This window comes from Triticum aestivum, chromosome 7D, assembly GCF_018294505.1.
Source record: "Triticum aestivum cultivar Chinese Spring chromosome 7D, IWGSC CS RefSeq v2.1, whole genome shotgun sequence".
NCBI lineage: Eukaryota > Viridiplantae > Streptophyta > Magnoliopsida > Poales > Poaceae > Triticum > Triticum aestivum.
Genome location: NC_057814.1, coordinates 97,798,484 through 97,817,904, shown reverse-complemented (window position 1 = coordinate 97,817,904; position 19,421 = coordinate 97,798,484). Strand labels below are relative to the sequence as shown.

At 41.7% G+C, this 19,421-nt stretch overlaps 1 pseudogene; it reads left to right on the top strand.

The window, feature by feature from the left end:
- Nucleotides 1-19,421, top strand: part of LOC123170893 (probable histidine kinase 2) — a 70,980-nt pseudogene that overhangs the window by 16,586 nt on the left and 34,973 nt on the right.

The following is a 19,421-nucleotide window of genomic DNA, read 5'->3' as shown; positions in this document are numbered from 1 at the left end:
GAGTCGAGGCTGGACTTGCAATTAAGACAACTACGAAAACAATTTCGAGTCAAGGGTCGATTTACGACTGGGATGAAACAAACTACAACCCTAGTTGCAAGTCAAGGGTGGACTTATTGGAATGAAAAAAACAAAAAACACATGCCTAGTTGCGAGTTCGGGGTGGCCCTGCAAGTGGGAGAACTATGATCTGAGTTGCGAGCTGAAGATGGACTTACAACTGGGACAACTACAAACTATCAGACCAGTTGCGAGTCAAGGGTTGACTTGCAACTGGGATAAAAACAAACTACAGTCCCAGTTGCGAGTCAATGGTGGACTTGTAACTAGGATGCGAGACAAAAACACAAGCCCAGTTGCGAGACAAAAACACAAGCCCAGTTGCGAGTCAACTGGGATAACGAAAGAAAAAATAAAATAAAAGACACAAATAGAAAAAATCAAAAGAAAGAACGGACAGAGATAATAGAGAAAAGACAGAAAAAGTAAAAATGAACAAAAAAAATCATAGTAATATTTAGAAACAAAAACATATTAAAATGCATAGAAAACACAAAAACACTCATAACAAAATGGAAAAAAAATAGGGTCACAATTGAAACACACATTTTCATTTGTATGATGCACAATTACCGTATCACAACTGAAACACACACAAAAAAGGGGCCTGCTTAAAACACAACCAGAACCACGACTAGAATGTCCCTCCGTAGTCACTGATTTGAATATATAGTATTTTCGCTCAATCAAGAAATATTGGATGCTAAAAAAAGAATAAAAAATCACATGGACAGCACGGACAACATCTCGCTGCATCAGCATCCCTTTGCGATCTCTTTAGTTTGCGTGGACAACGATCCATCCCACGTGAAAGCAGGTCCCCTAGAAAAACGTAAAAGCAGGGATCTCCTATGCGCCGCTCGTTGCGGCAAAGAGCTGGCATTTCGCACAGGGCGACTCACCTGGGCCGGCCCATTTCCAGTGTACCAGATGGCAGGCATTAGCTACGTGAAAAAAAAAAAGGAACGCGCGAGAACTGGGATTCGAACACGCGACGGCGGAGTGGTATGCGTACGATCCATCCCACGTGAAAGCAGGTCCCCTAGAAAAACGTAAAAGCAGGGATCTCCTATGCGCCGCTCGTTGCGGCAAAGAGCTGGCATTTCGCACAGGGCGACTCACCTGGGCCGGCCCATTTCCAGTGTACCAGATGGCAGGCATTAGCTACGTGAAAAAAAAAGGAACGCGCGAGAACTGGGATTCGAACACGCGACGGCGGAGTGGTATGCGTACGGTCCTAGGCACTGCGTCAAGTAGTTTCTACTGTCAGATTGGCAACGCGACACTAAAAGAAGTAAACCACAGCGGCAAACTTAAAAACCCGGCAACACAACTCTGTGTGAGGGATCAAACTGGGATCCTCTTTCTAGTGAACAGCGTTGCTAGCCACAATTATTACTTTAACTAGGTGTCTAAAATGGCGGCCCCGTGTATATGAACTATAAGCCACAACCTGATTTTCTTTTCAGAAAAAGGAAAACAAATTAAACAAGAAATGTTTTTAGTTTCTGAACAAATTTATAAAAAGTTGAACGTTTTGTGAAACCCACGCATTTTTTCTAAAAAGGAACAAATTTCAAATGGAGAATATTTTTTAAATGACCAACAAAATTTTGAAAATGCAATTTTTTTGACAAAACAAGAACAAACATTAACAAACCAATTTTTTTAAATCAATTAAAAAATTATGAAAGTGCAAACTTTTTTGAAATTCCCTGAAATATTTCTGAATTCATAAAGACATGGCTTTTTTATTCGTGAACATATTTCATAAGTAAAATTCCCGAACATTATTGTAAAGTAAAAAACAAAATATTAGAATTCTACTTTTTGGGAATTTCCGAACACAATATCAAAATTGGAACATTTCAGAAAAAACGAACAAAATTTAAAATTGTGAACATTTTCTAAAATGGCAAACAAAAGTTTTTAAATGCGAACATTTTTGACAAAATATTTTGGAATGATATTACAAATTTATCAAAATGCGAACATTTTTTGAAATTCCAAACTGTTTAAAATTGGGAACATTTTTTGAACATTTCTGAACATTTTTTGGAAACGCGAACAATTTTCGAATTTGTGAACAAATTTGGAAAAAGGGTCATTTTCTGAAATTGCGAACAATTTTTGAAACATGAATTTTTTTTAATTCTAAAAGGGGAATAGTTTTTGAATATATGATTTTTTTATTAAAAAGGGAACATTTTCTAAATTTCGAAAAACTTATTAAAACCATGAACATTTTTTGAATTTGTGAACAAAGTTTGAAAAACAGGAATATTTTTGGAAAATTCGGAACAAATTTTTTGAAACCGGGATCTTTTTTTAATTTGTGAATTTGTTTTGAAAACGGGAACATTATTTGAATTTGTGAAAAAATTCTGAAAAAACAGGAACATTTTTTCAAATTCGGAAACTAAAAAAGAAACAGAAAAAAGAAAAGGAAAAACGAAAAAGAAGAGAAACTGAAAAAACGAAAACGAAAAAGAAACTGAAAAAATGCCGGTTCAGGAACCTTCTAGAAGGTTCCCAAAACCAGAAAAAAAAACAGGCTGGAAACATCATAGAAGGTTCCAAAAACCGGTGTCTGCTGGAACGTTAAAACGGGCCGGCCCACTCGGTCGCTCGCTCGCACCTCCCCTGTGCGAAGCGACGACAGCTTGCCGCAACGAGCGGCGAGTAGGATTTCGCATAAAAGCAGGCTAGTTTCTCAAAAAAAAGATGTAAAAGAAGGCCGAAAAACAAGCAGGCCCGAGCTAATTTTTTTTAAATAATACATTTTTTAAATTAATTTGTATAAATATTATGCCTATATTTTTATTTTCAAAAATAATACACCATCAGCCTGCTGCAGGCTGACTGGGCCTAGTCGGCCCACCACAGGCCAATTAGTCCTAGTCGGCTAGCTGCGGGCCGACTGGAAGCCAATCGGCCTGTGGTGGTCCGACTAGGTGCATGTGGCCATTTTTCCTTTTCTGTTTTTGGTTTCAGTTGTGGTTTTCTATTTATTCTAGCTATCAAATGAATCTGGTTTGTGTTGAAACTTTTTGCATAAATTACTAGCAATATTAACATGCCACATATAATTTTTTATAATTTTTGGAAAACCACATATTTACAACGGTATTAGATAGCCCCTGGTGAATATAGATAGGGTTTAAATTTATCTACCCAAATTGATTTTTATTTTATTTTTATAGATGTTAAAATATCGAGGAGAATAGTTTAAAATTTTCTGTGAAACAATTTGAGAATACTTTTTTGGCTTATGAAACAATTTGAGAATACTTTTTTGGCTTATGTTCCTCAAATTGTTTCACAAAAATTGTTTAAACCATTCTCCTCAATTTAATATTTATAAAAATAAGAAAAATCCAAATAACTAAATTTAAACCCTATCTATATTCACCAGGAGCTATCAAATACAAATGTAAATATGTGGTTTTCCAAAAATTATGAAAATTTATATGTGGCATGTTAATATTTCTAGTAATTTATGCAAAAAGTTTCAACACAAACCAGATTCATTTGATAGCTAGAATAAATAGAAAACAACAACTAAAATCAAAAACAGAAAAGGAAAAATGGCCACATGCACCAATTAGTCCCAGTCGGCTTGCTGCGGGCCGACTGGAAGCCAATCGGCCTGTGGTGGGCCGACTAGGCCCAGTCAGCCTGCAGCAGGCCGATGGTGTATTATTTTTGAAAATAAAAATATAGGCGTAATATTTATACAAATTAATTAAAAATGTTTTATTAAAAAAAGACTATAAGTATGCGGCCAACGAGGAACGCATCAATACAGACGCAGGACAATCAGACGCGGTCATCGCGATCAAAACAAATCAGATGCGCGACAAGGACAACTGCGACATCAACCCACGCACTAATTCTAAAGACAAAAACATCCAATGGTATATTGCATTTAGATGTGAAATAGCATATCGTAAAAGCGAAGTTTCCTCCAATAATTTGTTTACAATTTTAGGTGTAGAAGTGTGCAAGAACTCAGTTCTACATTTTCAATATTACATTTTCTTATAATTTCTAGAATATTTACGAAATCATTCTCTGTTTGGTAAAGGATTAATATTTTGTATATAAAAAATATTAAAATATAGGATAGTTGAAATGGAGTTATCACATATCACTATGTTAGCGGCCAGTAAACACACCATGTTCTAAAACATTTTTTACTGTCTACTTTGTGGTTAGGAAAATATTTTGCCACATTCACATACCATGTTTATTGTGCCATTTGTTTACGCATAAGCGACAAATTTATTATTCCGGAAAAATGAACTTTACATCATCTATGTGTTTTCAGCTGAGCATATGTTGACTCATCATCCATATATATTTATACATGTCTATGTTACTTTCAGATATACTTAACACAATACTGGACATGGGCAAGTTGGAGTCCGGGAAGATACAGCTAGAAGAGGTAGAGTTCAGGATGGCAGATGTCCTCGAGGAATCCATGGACCTGGCGAACGTCGTTGGAATCCATGGACGTTGCGACTTCTCCGTGCTCCGATGCACTGCCACCGTCGGTGACTGTAAGCGTGTCAAGCAGATCCTCGACAACCTTCTCGGCAACGCCATCAAGTTCACGCACGAAGGCCATGTCATGCTCCGGGCGTGGGCCAACCGCGCCATCATAAGGGGCTCCATGATTAGCACCTCGTCGAGGTTCGCTCCCCGCCGTTGGACCGGTGGGGTCTTCCGTCGACTGCTTGGAAGGAGTGAGAATTGTGCCCGGCGTGTCCTTGAAAATTGATCCCGATTCGATTGAATTTTATTTTGAGGTGGTTGACACTCGCGTGGGGATACCTGAAGAGAAGAGCGAGTCTGTGTTTGAGAACTACGTTCAAGTGAAGGATGGGCATGGTGGCACCAGGCTCGGACTTGGAATTGTGCAATCCTTTGTAAGTGATCTCATCTTTTTCCGTGCATGTTAAAATGCTCTCAAGTGCATGAATGATTTTGTTTACGCTTTTGAATTGCCACTTTCTAAAAATTTATCTAAATTTACACACTCCAAAGTATAAAATTGTATCGGTGGGAGGTTACATATAAATTATAAGAGTGACTTGAGATGAACATGGATATATGTTAGTCCATGCGTAGAAATTTCATTGGATTTCAGAGAAATTTGTAGCACTTGACGCTCTAAAGAAGTTCTTGACTCTCTATCTTTGAAAACGACAGTATATTGTTTACTCATGTTGCCGTTATTTCTTATTTACTTATGATTTTGTTTGTTCATTTTTGTTGGTATATAACGCCTATATTTGTTCATCAGATGGGAAGGAAGATAAGCATCAAGGACAAGGAGCCAAGAGAATCGGGAATGTGCTTCGGCTTCAACGTGTTCCTGAAGGCCAGCGAGAGTCCAGAGGTTGAAGAGGAGCACGAGCAAGGGAGGGCGGTGCCGTCTCTGTTCAGGGAGCCCGCTTGCTTCAAGGGCGCACACTATATCCTCCTCGTCCATGGAGACAAAACCTGCCGAATCCTGCACACATGGATGGAGAGCGTCGGGATGAAGGTCTGGCCTGTCGCAAGCTGCTTGCCCCGGCCATCGACAAGGTGTGCTCCACCTTCAGCGCCTCGCCGTCAAGGCCGTCATCAATGTTGTCGCTTCACAGCGCAGGAGGCGGCGCCACGAATCACTGCTTCAGCTCCAAGGAGATAGTCAGCGACCTGCGGAACAGCAGCGGCATGGCTGGCAACCACGCCGGGCACCTCCACGCCTTCAGCCTACTCGTCGTCGTCGACGTCTCCGCTGGGAGGCTCCATGAGGCCGCCCGCGAGGCGGCAAGCTTGGCGAGGACCAAGCTCCAGGCGCCATGCAGGGTCGTCTGCCTTACGGACATCAAGACCCCCCTCCGAGGATTTGAGGAGGTTTAAGGAGGCGAGCAGCTACGACCTCGAGCTGCGCAAGCCCATCCATGGCTCCTGGCTGCACAAGCTCCTCCAGGTCATGAGGGACCTCCAGGCATCCCATTTCGAGCACCTGCACCCATATCCGTTTGAGATGCCGGCGGCATATCAGACCACTGTGTCGGCGCCCGAGATCGTGCACGCAGTGCCCATGGGACCAGCCAATGTTGGAGACGGCAAGCCACTGGAGGGGATGCGCGTGCTGCTGGTGGACGACACCATGCTTCTGCATAAAATCCATGGGCAGATGCTGAGCGATCTCGAAACAGCCGTGGAGATTGCAGGCGATGGCTCCATGGCTGTGGCCATGTTCACAAAAGCTGTTAACAACGCCTTGCCCTATAACGTGGTCATCATGGATTGACAGGTACGAGTACATTTCTCCAGCATCACCATGCCAAGAATCGGTTAATTTGTTACAGATGATGTGATTTAATAATCTCTGACATTGCTGGCAATTCCATTTTCTTTGTTTCACATGCCGGTGATGAATGGCTATGAGGCGACGAGGCGCATCCGCGAGGAAGAAAGCCGCCACGGCGTCCGCACCCCGATCATCGCACGGACTGGAATTACGCAGAGGAGGGGCTGCAGGAGGCCGTGGAAGCTGAGATGGATCTTCACCTGACAAAGCCGATACCAAAGTCGAAGATCGCAAGGGTTGTTCTTGAGCTCTGCAAACAAGACAATAAGTGATGTTGTTCTGTTCTCGCGAGGATATTTACTTACTTATCGCACATGCATATGGGAATAGTGTATTAGTAATCAAGATCCTTCTCCTGCTGTTTTAGCTGCTGCTGCTGCTGCTGCAGGGTTGTCAATAGACAGACAACTCAGCAGCCGAGCAGAAGGTTAAGCAACAAAGGACATGCCAAAATTAAAAATCTGTGAAATGATTTATGTTTTGACACTTTGTGATCAACCGCCTTTTTTCTGTTTAAACAAAAGTTTCAAGCAAAAATTCCGTGTTACATCCCGAAACAGAACTGAGTGAGCTCTCATCGCATAGTCAGACAGAGACCAAGGGGTTGTTTGGTTCATGCCATGTGCTTCATGCCTGAGACAAAATGATGCCTAATGATAGACTGGATAGGAAAGGATTTTTGCCTCGTCGGGCAAGATGTGCGAGTGTTGTTTGGTTCGATACCTGGCTTGGGACAGACACACAAACATTAAACAATCGACAGAGCAGGCTGAGTTGACAGGTAATGAAGACGTGGGCTATAGAAATATATAGTGGATGTACTCCTAAATATGTTTGCCTAGAACTCAGGCCTCCGTTTTCCTGCGCCTGAGTCAGGCTAATTGACTTGCCTGTGAGGCTGGGTGCTCAGGTCAGGAAGGTGTCTAAAATTTCAGGTCTCCAACTAAACAATGTTCATGCATATTCCAGGGGTTGCAACCAAACAGCCCCAACAACAGTGGTGACCGCCACGCACAGAAAAAGGATAAATCTTGTTCCAAGTCTCAAGAGGCCCCTATATGCGACCCATGTCGGGTTATTCTGTTTCTGCTTTTTGTTTATTTTATTTTTTATTTGGCTTTTTAATCTTTTTATTCATATGTCTCTCTTCTTTCTTTCAAATTTTCAAAATTTTCGTTGATGTTTACTTCTAGAAAACATAGTTATTTTTGGACACAACGTTTTGGCTCTCGGGTGCATCTGCACCCGAGGTGACCCGTAATTCATTTAAAATAGTAAAAAATGAATTCTTTTCGTGATGCTAGATGCTCATGTGTGTGAGTTCCGTGCCAAATTTCGTGGAGTTCGAACATTTCAGTATCTCTCAGTGAAAAACACAAATTTTGGGGCTGTAAGAAAGTTTATTGTCCACTTACTGTTTTGACCTTTTTTTATCATCAGCTCCTCACATGTCCGAACAAGCCGAAAGTTGGCACGAACATCACACACTGAAACATCTTCCACCCCAAAAAATCAGATTTTCTTGAATATTTAAAGTTTTTTTTGAATTTACTGCTCACCAGGTGATGAGCACGGGCACCGAATTCAAAATCCGGTTATTTTTTTCTTTTTTCTAGAGCAAATAGAAGAATCTTTTTAAAGCATATGGTCATATATTTAGGTGCATAAACTACTGTTGGTGAACGTAGCAGAAATTCAAAATTTTCTACACATCACCAAGATCAATCTATGGAGTAATCTAGCAATGAGGGGAAGGGGAGTGCATCTACATACCCTTGTAGATCGCGAGCGGAAGCGTTCAAGAGAACGGGGTTGATGGAGTCGTACTCGTCGTGATCCAAATCACCGATGATCCTAGCGCCGAACGGACGGCACCTCCGCGTTCAACACACGTACGGAGCAGCGACGTCTCCTCCTTCTTGATCCAGCAAGGGGGAAGGAGAGGTTGATGGAGATCCAGCAGCACGACGGCGTGGTGGTAGAAGTAGCGGGATTCCAACAGGGCTTCGCCAAGCGCTGCGGGAGGAGGGAGATGTGTCACGGGAGGGAGAGGGAGGCGCCAGGGCTTAGCGTATTGCTGCCCTCCCTCCCCCCTCCCCCACTATATATAGGGCCAAGGGAGAGGGGGGCGCAGCCTTGCCCCTTCCTCCAAGGAAGGGTGCGGCCAGGGAGGAGTCCTTCCCCCCCAAGGCACCTCGGAGGTGCCTTCCCCCTTTAGGACTCTCCCTTTATCTTATCTCCTGGCGCAAGGGCCTCTTGGGGCTGGTTCCCTTGGCCCATATAGGCCAAGGCGCACCCCCCATACCCCATGTGCCCCCCCCCGGGGCTGGTGGACCCCTTGGTGGACCCCCGGACCCCTTTCGGCACTCCCGGTACAATACCGATAAAGTGCGAAACTTTTCCGGCGACCAAAATAAGACTTTCCATATATAAATCTTTACCTCCGGACCATTCCGGAACTCCTCGTGATGTCTGGGATCTCATCCGGGACTCCGAACAACTTTCAGGTTACCGCATACTAATATCTCTATAACCCTAGCGTCACCGAACCTTAAGTGTGTAGACCCTACGGGTTCGGGAGACAGGCAGACATGACCGAGACGACTCTCCGGTCAATAACCAACAGCGGGATCTGGATACCCATGTTGGCTCCCACATGCTCCTCGATGATCTCATCAGATGAACCACGATGTCGAGGATTCAATCAATCCCGTATACAATTCCCTTTGTCAATCGGTATGTTACTTGCCCGAGATTCGATCGTCGGTATCCCGATACCTTGTTCAATCTCGTTACCGGCAAGTCTCTTTACTCGTTCCGTAACTCACATCATCCCGTGATCAACTCCTTGGTCACACTGTGCACATTATGATGATGTCCTACCGAGTGGGCCCAGAGATACCTCTCCGTTTACACGGAGTGACAAATCCCAGTCTCGATTCGTGCCAACCCAACAGACACTTTCGGAGATACCTGTAGTGCACCTTTATAGACACCCAGTTACCTTGTGACGTTTGGTACACCCAAAGCATTCCTACGGTATCCGGGAGTTGCACAATCTCATGGTCTAAGGAAATGATACTTGACATTAGAAAAGCTCTTAGCAAACGAACTACACGATCTTGTGCTAGGCTTAGGATTGGGTCTTGTCCATCACATCATTCTCCTAATGATGTGATCCCGTTATCAACGACATCCAATGTCCATGGTCAGGAAACCGTAACCATCTATTGATCAACGAACTAGTCAACTAGAGGCTTACTAGGGACATGGTGTTGTCTATGTATCCACACATGTATCTGAGTTTCCTATCAATACAATTCTAGCATGGATAATAAACGATTATCATGAACAAGGAAATATAATAATAACCAATTTATTATTGCCTCTAGGGCATATTTCCAACAGTCTCCCACTTGCACTAGAGTCAATAATCTAGTCCACATCACCATGTGATTAACACTCACAGGTCACATCACCATCTGACCAACATCCAAAGAGTTTACTAGAGTCAACAATCTAGTTCACATCTCTATGTGATTAACACTCAATGAGTTCTGGTTTGATCATGTTATGCTTGTGAGAGAGGTTATTAGTCAACGGGTCTGAACCTTTCAGATCCATGTGTGCTTTACGAATATCTATGTCATCTTGTGGATGCTACCACGCGCTATTTGGAGCCATTTCAAATAATTGCTCTACTATACGAATCCGGTTTACTACTCAGAGCCATCCAGATTAGTGTCAAAGTTCGCATCGACGTAACCCTTTATGATGAACTCCTTTTCACCTCCATAATCGAGAAAATTCCTTAGTCCACTAGATACTAAGGACAAGTTCGACCGCTGTCATGTGATCCATTCCCGGATCACTATTGTACCCCTTGACCAACTCATGGCAAGGCACACTTCATGTGCGGTACACAGCATAGCATACTGTAGAGCCTACGTCTGAAGCATAGGGGACGACCTTCGTCCTTTCTCTCTCTTCTGCTGTGGTCAGGTCTTGAGTCTTACTCAATACTCACACCTTGTAACACAGCCAAGAACTCCTTCTTTGCTGATCTATTTTGAACTCTTTCAAAATCATGTCAAGGTGTGCGTTCTTTGAAAGTATCATCGGGCGTCTTGATCTATCTCTATAGATCTTGATGCCCAATATGTAAGCAGCTTTATCCTGGTCTTCCTTTGAAAAACTCCTTTCAAACAACCCTTTATGCTTTCCAGAAATTTTACATCATTTCGGATCAACAATATGTCATTCACATATACTTATCAGAAATGTTGTAGCGCTCCCACTCACTTTATTGAAAATACAAGTTTCCAACAAACTTTGTATAAACCCAAAAACTTTGATCACTCCATCAAAGTGTATATTCTGACTCCGAGATGCTTGCTCTAATCCATGGAAGGATCGCTGGAGCTAGCATACCTTTTAGCATCCTTAGGATAGACAAAACCTTTCTGATCGTATCACATACAACCTTTCCTTACGAAAACTGGTAAGGAAACTTGTTTTGACATCCATCTGCCAAATTTCATAAATGCAGCTAATGCTAACATGATTCTGACGGACTTAAGCATCGCTACGGATGAGAAAATCTCATCGTAGTCAACTCCTTGAACTTGTGGAAATACTCTTTGCCACAAGTCGAGCTTCATAGACGGTAACATTACTCTCCACGTCGTCTTCTTCTCAAAGATCCATTTATCTCGGATTTCATGGCTTCTAACCATTTGTCGGAATATGGGCCCACCATCGCTTCTCCATAGCTCGTAGGTTCAGTATTGTCCAACAACATGATATCTCAGACAGGATCACGTACCACTCTGAAGTAGCACGCATCCTCGTCGTCCTACGAGGTTTGGTAGTGACTTGATCCGAAGTTTCATGATCACTATCATAAGCTTCCACTTCAATTGGTGTAGGTGCCACAGGAACAACTTCCTGTGCCCTGCTACACACTAGTTGAAGTGACGGTTCAATAACCTTATCAAGTCTCCACCATCCTCCCACTCAATTCTTTCGAGAGAAACTTTTCCTCGAGAAAGGACTCATTTCTAGAAGCAATTACTTTTGCTTCCAGATCTGAAATAGGAGGTACACCCAACTGTTTTGGGTATTCTATGAAGATGCATTTATCCGCTTTGGGTTCGAGCTTATCAGCCTGAAACTTTTTCACATAAGCGTCGCAGCCCCAAACTTTTAAGAAACGACAACTTAGGTTTCTCTAAACGGTGTCGTCTCAACGGAATTGCGTGGTGCCCCCTTTAAAGTGAATGCGGTTATCTCTAATGCCTAACCCATAAACGATAGTGGTAATTCGATAAGAGACATCATGGTATGCACCATATCCAATAGGGTGCAGTTATGATGTTCGGACACACCATCACACTATGGTGTTCCAGGCGGTATTAATTGTGAAACACTTTCCACAATGTCTTAATTGTGTGCTAAACTCGTAACTCAGATATCTCTATGATCATATCATAGACATTTTATCCTCTTGTCACGACGATCTTCAACTTCACTCTGAAATTACTTGAACCTTTCAATAATTCAGACTTGTGTTTCATCAAGTAAATATTCTCAGCATCTAATCAAATCATCTGTGAAGTAAGAACATAACGATATCCACTGCATGCCTCAGCATTCATTGGACTGCATACATCAAAATGTATTACTTCCAATAAATTGCTCTCTTGTTCCATTTTACTGAAAACGAGGCCTTTCAGTCATCTTGCCCATGTGGTATGATTTGCATGTCTCAAGTGATTCAAAATCAAGTGAGTCCAAACGATCCATCTGCATGGAGTTTCTTCATGCATATATACCAATAGACATGGTTTGCATGTCTCAATCTTTTCAAAAATGAGTGAGTCCAAAGATCCATCTACATGGAGCTTCTTCATGCGTTCTATACCAATATGACTCAAGTGGCAGTGCCACAAGTATGTGGTACTATCATTACTATCTTATATCTTTTGGCACAAACATGTGTATCACTACGATCGAGATTCATTTTAGGTGTAAGACCATTGAAGGTATTGTTTAAATAAACAGAGTAACATTATTCTCCTTAAATGAATAACCGTATTGCGATAAACATAATCCAATCATGCTCAACGCAAACACCAAATCTCGATGGTAGAGGGAGCATGCGATGCTTGATCACATCAACCTTGGAAACACTTCCAACACATATCGTCATCTCACCTTTAGCTAGTCTCTGTTTGTTCCGCAACTTTTATTTCGTGTTACTAACACTTAGCAACCGAACTGGTATCTAATACCCTGGTGCTGCTAGGAGTACTAGTAAAGTACACATTCATATAACGTATATCCAATATACTTCTGTCGACCTTGCCTGCCTTCTCATCTACCAAGTATCTAGGGTAGTACTGCTTCAGTGACCGTTCCCCTCATTACAGAAGCACTTAGTCTCGGGTTTGGGTTCAACCTTGGGATTTTTCACTAGAGCAGCAAATGATTTGCTGTTTCATGAAGTATCCCTTTTGCCCTTGCCCTTCTAGAAACTAGTGGTTTTACTAACCATCAACAATTGATGCTCCTTCTTGATTTCTACTTTCGCGGTGTCAAACATCGCGAGTTGCTCAAGGATCATCATGTCTATCCCTGATATGTTATAATTCATCACGAAGCTCTAATAGCTTGGTGGCAGTCACTATGGAGAACCATCACTATCTCATCTGGGAGACTAACTCCCACTCGATTCAAGCGATTGTGGTACTCAGACAATCTGAGCACATGCTCAACAATTGAGCTTTTCTCCCTCAGTTTGCAGGCTTAAGAAACTTGTCAGAGGTCTCATACCTCTTGACGTGGGCATTAGTCTGAAATCTCAATTTCAGTCTTTGGAACATCTCACATGTTCTGCGACGTTTCAAAAACGTCTTTGGTGCCACAATTCTAAACCGTTAGCATTACACACTGAACTATCATGTAGTCATCAAAACGTGTATGTCAGATGTTCCGCAACATCTACAGACGACGCTGAGGTTCAGCACACCGAGCGGTGCATTAAGGACATAAGCCTTCTGTGCAGCAATGAGGACAATCCTCAGTTTACGGACCCAGTCCGCATAATTGCTACTACCAACTTTCAACTAAATTTTTTCTCTAGGAACATATCTTAAACAGTAGAACTAAAGCGTATGACATAATTTGCAAAGACCTTTTGACTATGTTCATGATAATTGAAGTTCATCTGATTATTGAATGAACTCCCACTCAGATAGACATCCCTCTAGTCATCTAAGTGATACATGATCCGAGTCAAACTAGGTCGTGTCCGATCATCACGTGAGACGGACTAGTCATCATCGGTGAACATCTCCATGTTGATCGTATCTACTATACGACTCATGTTCTACCTTTCGGTCTCTTGTGTTCCGAGGCCATGTCTGTACATGCTAGGCTCGTCAAGTCAACCTAAGTGTTTCGCATGTGTTCCGAGGCCATGTCTGTACATGCTAGGCTCGTCAACACCCGTTGTATTCGAACGTTAGAATCTATCACACCCGATCATCACGTGGTGCTTCGAAACAACGAACCTTCGCAATGGTGCACAGTTAGAGGGAACACGTCTCTTGAAATTTTAGTGAGGGATCATCTTATTTACTACCGTCGTTCTAAGAAAATAAGATGCATAACATGATAAACATCACATGCAATCAAATAGTGACATGATATGGCCAATATCATTTTGCTCCTTTGATCTCCATCTTCGGGGCACCATGATCATCTTTGTCACCGGCATGACACCATGATCTCCATCATCATGATCTCCATCATTGTGTCTTCATGAAGTTGTCACGCCAACGATTACTTCTACTTCTATGGCTAACGCGCTTAGCAATAAAGTAAAGTAATTTACATGGCGTTATTCAATGACACGCAGGTCATACAAAAAATAAAGACAACTCCTATGGAACCTGTCTCACGTAAGCGTACGTGTAAGGTCGGTACGGGCCGCTTCATCCCACAATGCCGCCGAAACAAGATAAGACTAGTAGCGGCAAGAAGAACTGGCAACATCTACGCCCACAACTGCTTTGTGTTCTACTCGTGCATAGAAAACTACGCATAGACCTAGCTCTGATGCCACTGTTGGGGAACGTAGCAGAAATTCAAAATTTTCTACACATCACCAAGATCAATCTATGGAGTAATCTAGCAACGAGGGGAAGGGGAGTGCATCTACATACCCTTGTAGATCGCGAGCGGAAGCGTTCAAGAGAACGGGGTTGATGGAGTCGTACTCGTCGTGATCCAAATCACCGATGATCCTAGCGCCAAACGGACGGCACCTCCGCGTTCAACACACGTACGGAGCAGCGACGTCTCCTCCTTCTTGATCCAGCAAGGGGGGAGGAGAGGTTGATGGAGATCCAGCAGCACGACGGCGTGGTGGTGGAAGTAGCGGGATTCCAACAGGGCTTCGCCAAGCGCTGCGGGAGGAGGGAGATGTGTCACGGGAGGGAGAGGGAGGCGCCAGGGCTTAGCCTATTGCTGCCCTCCCTCCCCCCACTATATATAGGGCCAAGGGAGAGGGGGGCGCAGCCTTGCCCCTTCCTCCAAGGAAGGGTGCGGCCAGGGAGGAGTCCTTCCCCCCCCAAGGCACCTCGGAGGTGCCTTCCCCCTTTAGGACTCTCCCTTTATCTTATCTCCTGGCGCATGGGCCTCTTGGGGCTGGTTCCCTTGGCCCATATAGGCCAAGGCGCACCCCCCACAGCCCATGTGCCCCCCCCGGGGCTGGTGGACCCCTTGGTGGACCCCCGGACCCCTTTCGGCACTCCCGGTACAATACCGATAAAGTGCGAAACTTTTCCGGCGACCAAAATAAGACTTCCCATATATAAATCTTTACCTCCGGACCATTCCGGAACTCCTCGTGATGTCCGGGACTCCGAACAACTTTCGGGTTACCGCATACTAATATCTCTATAACCCTAGCGTCACCGAACCTTAAGTGTGTAGACCCTACGGGTTCGGGAGACAGGCAGACATGACCGAGACGACTCTCCGGTCAATAACCAACAGCGGGATCTGGATACCCATGTTGGCTCCCACATGCTCCTCGATGATCTCATCAGATGAGCCACGATGTCGAGGATTCAATTAATCCCATATACAATTCCCTTTGTCAATCGGTATGTTACTTGCCCGAGATTCGATCGTCGGTATCCCGATACCTTGTTCAATCTCGTTACCGGCAAGTCTCTTTACTCGTTCCGTAACTCACATCATCCCGTGATCAACTCCTTGGTCACATTGTGCACATTATGATGATGTCCTACCGAGTGGGACCAGAGATACCTCTCCGTTTACACGGAGTGACAAATCCCAGTCTCGATTCGTGCCAACCCAACAGACACTTTCGGAGATACCTGTAGTGCACCTTTATAGCCACCCAGTTACGTTTGGTACACCCAAAGCATTCCTACGGTATCCGGGAGTTGCACAATCTCATGGTCTAAGGAAATGATACTTGACATTAGAAAAGCTCTTAGCAAACGAACTACACGATCTTGTGCTAGGCTTAGGATTGGGTCTTGTCCATCACATCATTCTCCTAATGATGTGATCCCGTTATCAACGACATCCAATGTCCATGGTCAGGAAACCGTAACCATCTATTGATCAACGAGCTAGTCAACTAGAGGCTTACTAGGGACATGGTGTTGTCTATGTATCCACACATGTATCTGAGTTTCCTATCAATACAATTCTAGCATGGATAATAAACGATTATCATGAACAAGGAAATATAATAATAACCAATTTATTATTGCCTCTAGGGCATATTTCCAACAACTACCTCTTAAAATATTCTCTTGTTTGGGGGTATAACAAGAACATTATTTTCTAAAACCATTAACTCTTTTTAAATAAACATACATGGAATTTAAGACCCGTACTTATTCTTCACCCCAGTCGAACAAATATCTTAATGCATGGGATGAAGATTATTTTTAATTCATACAACCATTTCTATTTTGTATGTGAACATTTTTATTTTTCTCACTATTTCATTTATTCAATAACTTAAAACTTGTTAAATAAAAAGTGCATTTCCCAAAACATACATTAAGAAAATGAGTTAAAGGGTCATGCTACTGGGTGACCCATATAGAGTCCTCTTCAGCCGTTATAGACATTTTCCTCAATGATCTGAATTTATTCATTAAATAAATAAATTACATCAGATTAAAGAACCGAATTACACATGGATAAGAAATATTTCCAATACAACTAAAAGTTACATCAAAATTCTTTGACATTGCTGCCTCTCGCTTCATCTTTTGTATTGTGACTTTAAGATGAGCCTCCCGTGAAAAAGCCATAGAATACCAAACTTGCACAAGCTACGCTAACCTAATAGGTAATTTAAAGTTGCATGAGCCTCCTACCCCAACAGGTGAGAACCTAAGATCGTTGAATGTAATGTGGCCGATGACACCCACTTACAGGGCAGGTTATCGAACTGTCGCTTTCATACCATACTATCGGGGAAGAATATCGGAAACACAAATGTGAAAAATAGAAAAAAAAAACATCGACTATACCAACCTTGGCCTCACACTTGCCGCCACCACCGCCTTGATAGGTCGAAGCGACAGGATAACCCACCAGAATTAGATCTGACAAATTTAGAAGAAGAAAAAACACCACGTGTTTCCTGATACGTACAGTATCGATCTCGATAACAGGATAGATAGAGCCATGGGGCTTTTATTTTGTGCGACATTTCCTTTTCACCATCGAGCCGCTGCAACCGTTGACATAGAAAACAAATAAAAAAACGTCCAACTAGTCTCCAACTTTGATCCATGCCCTCCTCCCCCATCTCCAGGTGCCAAAGTGGCCACCAAAAACGGGGGGAATAGGTGGAAACACCTGCTAGAATATAGACCTTCTTGTCTCCTTCGGGCGGTATAGCAACGCGGGGCATAGAAGGGGAGGTGATATTTACCACTCTTGTTGGTGGATACAGTCGTTCCAAGTGCAGGGAACTTCTAATGCGTAGGCCATTGCGTGATCCATTAGCAGATACAATGGTTTTTTATTTTATTAAATCTCATAATTTGTATATACTTTTGAACAATTTTTAAAATAAAAATAAAATTTATGTGTTGAAAAATAATAATATGTTACCAATAATGTTTCTACTCGAAAAATAAATGTTCGCACATTTAAAAAATGGTCTAATATATGTAGCAAATGGCCAGATATATTTAAATATATTCTCACGACATCGACTTGTGACATAAAAATTATGTGCATGTATATTAAAATGGTCTGATATGCATTCTCCTTAGATTTTTTTTGGGGGGGGGGGGGGGGTAGGTTTTCTTCTTTCCCAAGTTTTTGCTGATTTTCTTCAGTATTCTAGAAAACATTTTTATCCATGTTTCGTATTTTTCAAATACATGGTTAACATTTTTTGAAATGTATGTTTACTACCTAGTTTTTTATACATATTGTAATTTTTTCTTATAAACCTAAAATATTTTATTATATAGGTCTAATATTTTTAAATGCATGATTAACATTTTTTCAAAAACTTTTATTGAACATTCTTTTGGAATACATGTTGAAACATTATTTTTAAACTATGTGAACATTTTGCATAGATTAGATAAAATTCTCGAAAAAATTCCAAATTCTTTTGTGTGAAACAGGTGAACATTTTTGAAAAATCTAATGTACATTCTTTAGTGCTAGGAAACAATTGTTTTTTTTAAGTACACAAAATTTCTGTATTACATTGTATATTTTTTTTTAAATGTCAGGTACATTTTTTAAACGCAGAAGTATTTGTGTTATATCACATACATTTTTTTGAATGGTGCACACATTTTCTTAAAGGTAGTGTACACATTTTTGACACTACATTTACAATTTTTTTAATGTGCGTTGAATACATATTGAAAAATTAACTTATTTGTTTTCATAATATATGTGTTTACTAATTTTTTTTAAAACACATGTGAGACCAGCATGACGAGTCCCTGTGGTCACTGGGCCGGCCAGTACCAGCTCATGAACTTTCTGTTTTACATTGTATAATTTTGTTTTTAAAATGTCATGTGCATTTCTTAAACACAGAAATTTTGTGTTATATCACATACATGTTTTTGAATGGTGCAAACATTTTCTTAAAGGTTGTGTGCACATTTTTACACTACATTTACATTTTTTAATGTGTGTTAAACACATTTTGAAAAATTAACTTATTTGTTTTCGTAATATATGTGTTTACTATTTTTTAAGCACATGTGAGAACAGCATGACGAGACCATGTCGTCACTGGGCCGGCCAGTACCTGCTCCCTGTAGGCGACCCACCCATAGGGCTCGCTATGGGTGGCACATAGTCGCACCCCATTTCTCCTCTAGAACGCTTCGAGAGTTGTTTCGCCCAGCCTGATGCCAAACGTATAGTGGACCAATAACCTTTGCCTCACTGTTCTTGATCATCAGCTGCCTGGACGTGTGTCGCTTGGTCGCCACATAAAAAACCATTAGTGGTTCCGAAGAAACCCCGATAAAAGTTCCCAAACTCGACAAAAGTTTTCGTATCTGGAAAAAGTTCATGAATTTTTAAAAACTTTGTGAGTTTCAAGAACAGTTTTCAAATTTGAAAAAAAATCATCAATTTCAAAAAATAGTTAAAAAATTAATGAATTTAACAAATCATGGATTTATAAAGTTCTCATAAATCTTTTTCCATGCATGTTAAAATGCTCTCAAGTGCATCAATGTTTTTTCACGATTGTGAATTGCTACTTCCTAAAATTTCTCTAAATTTACACGCTCCAAAGTATAAAATTGTATCCATTGGAGGTTATATATAAATTAAGAGTCACTTGAGATGAAGATGGCTATATGTTAACCCAGATGCGCAGAAATTTGATTTGATTTACCAGAAATTCTGGCAACAACTGTTTCGCATGTAAGCACTT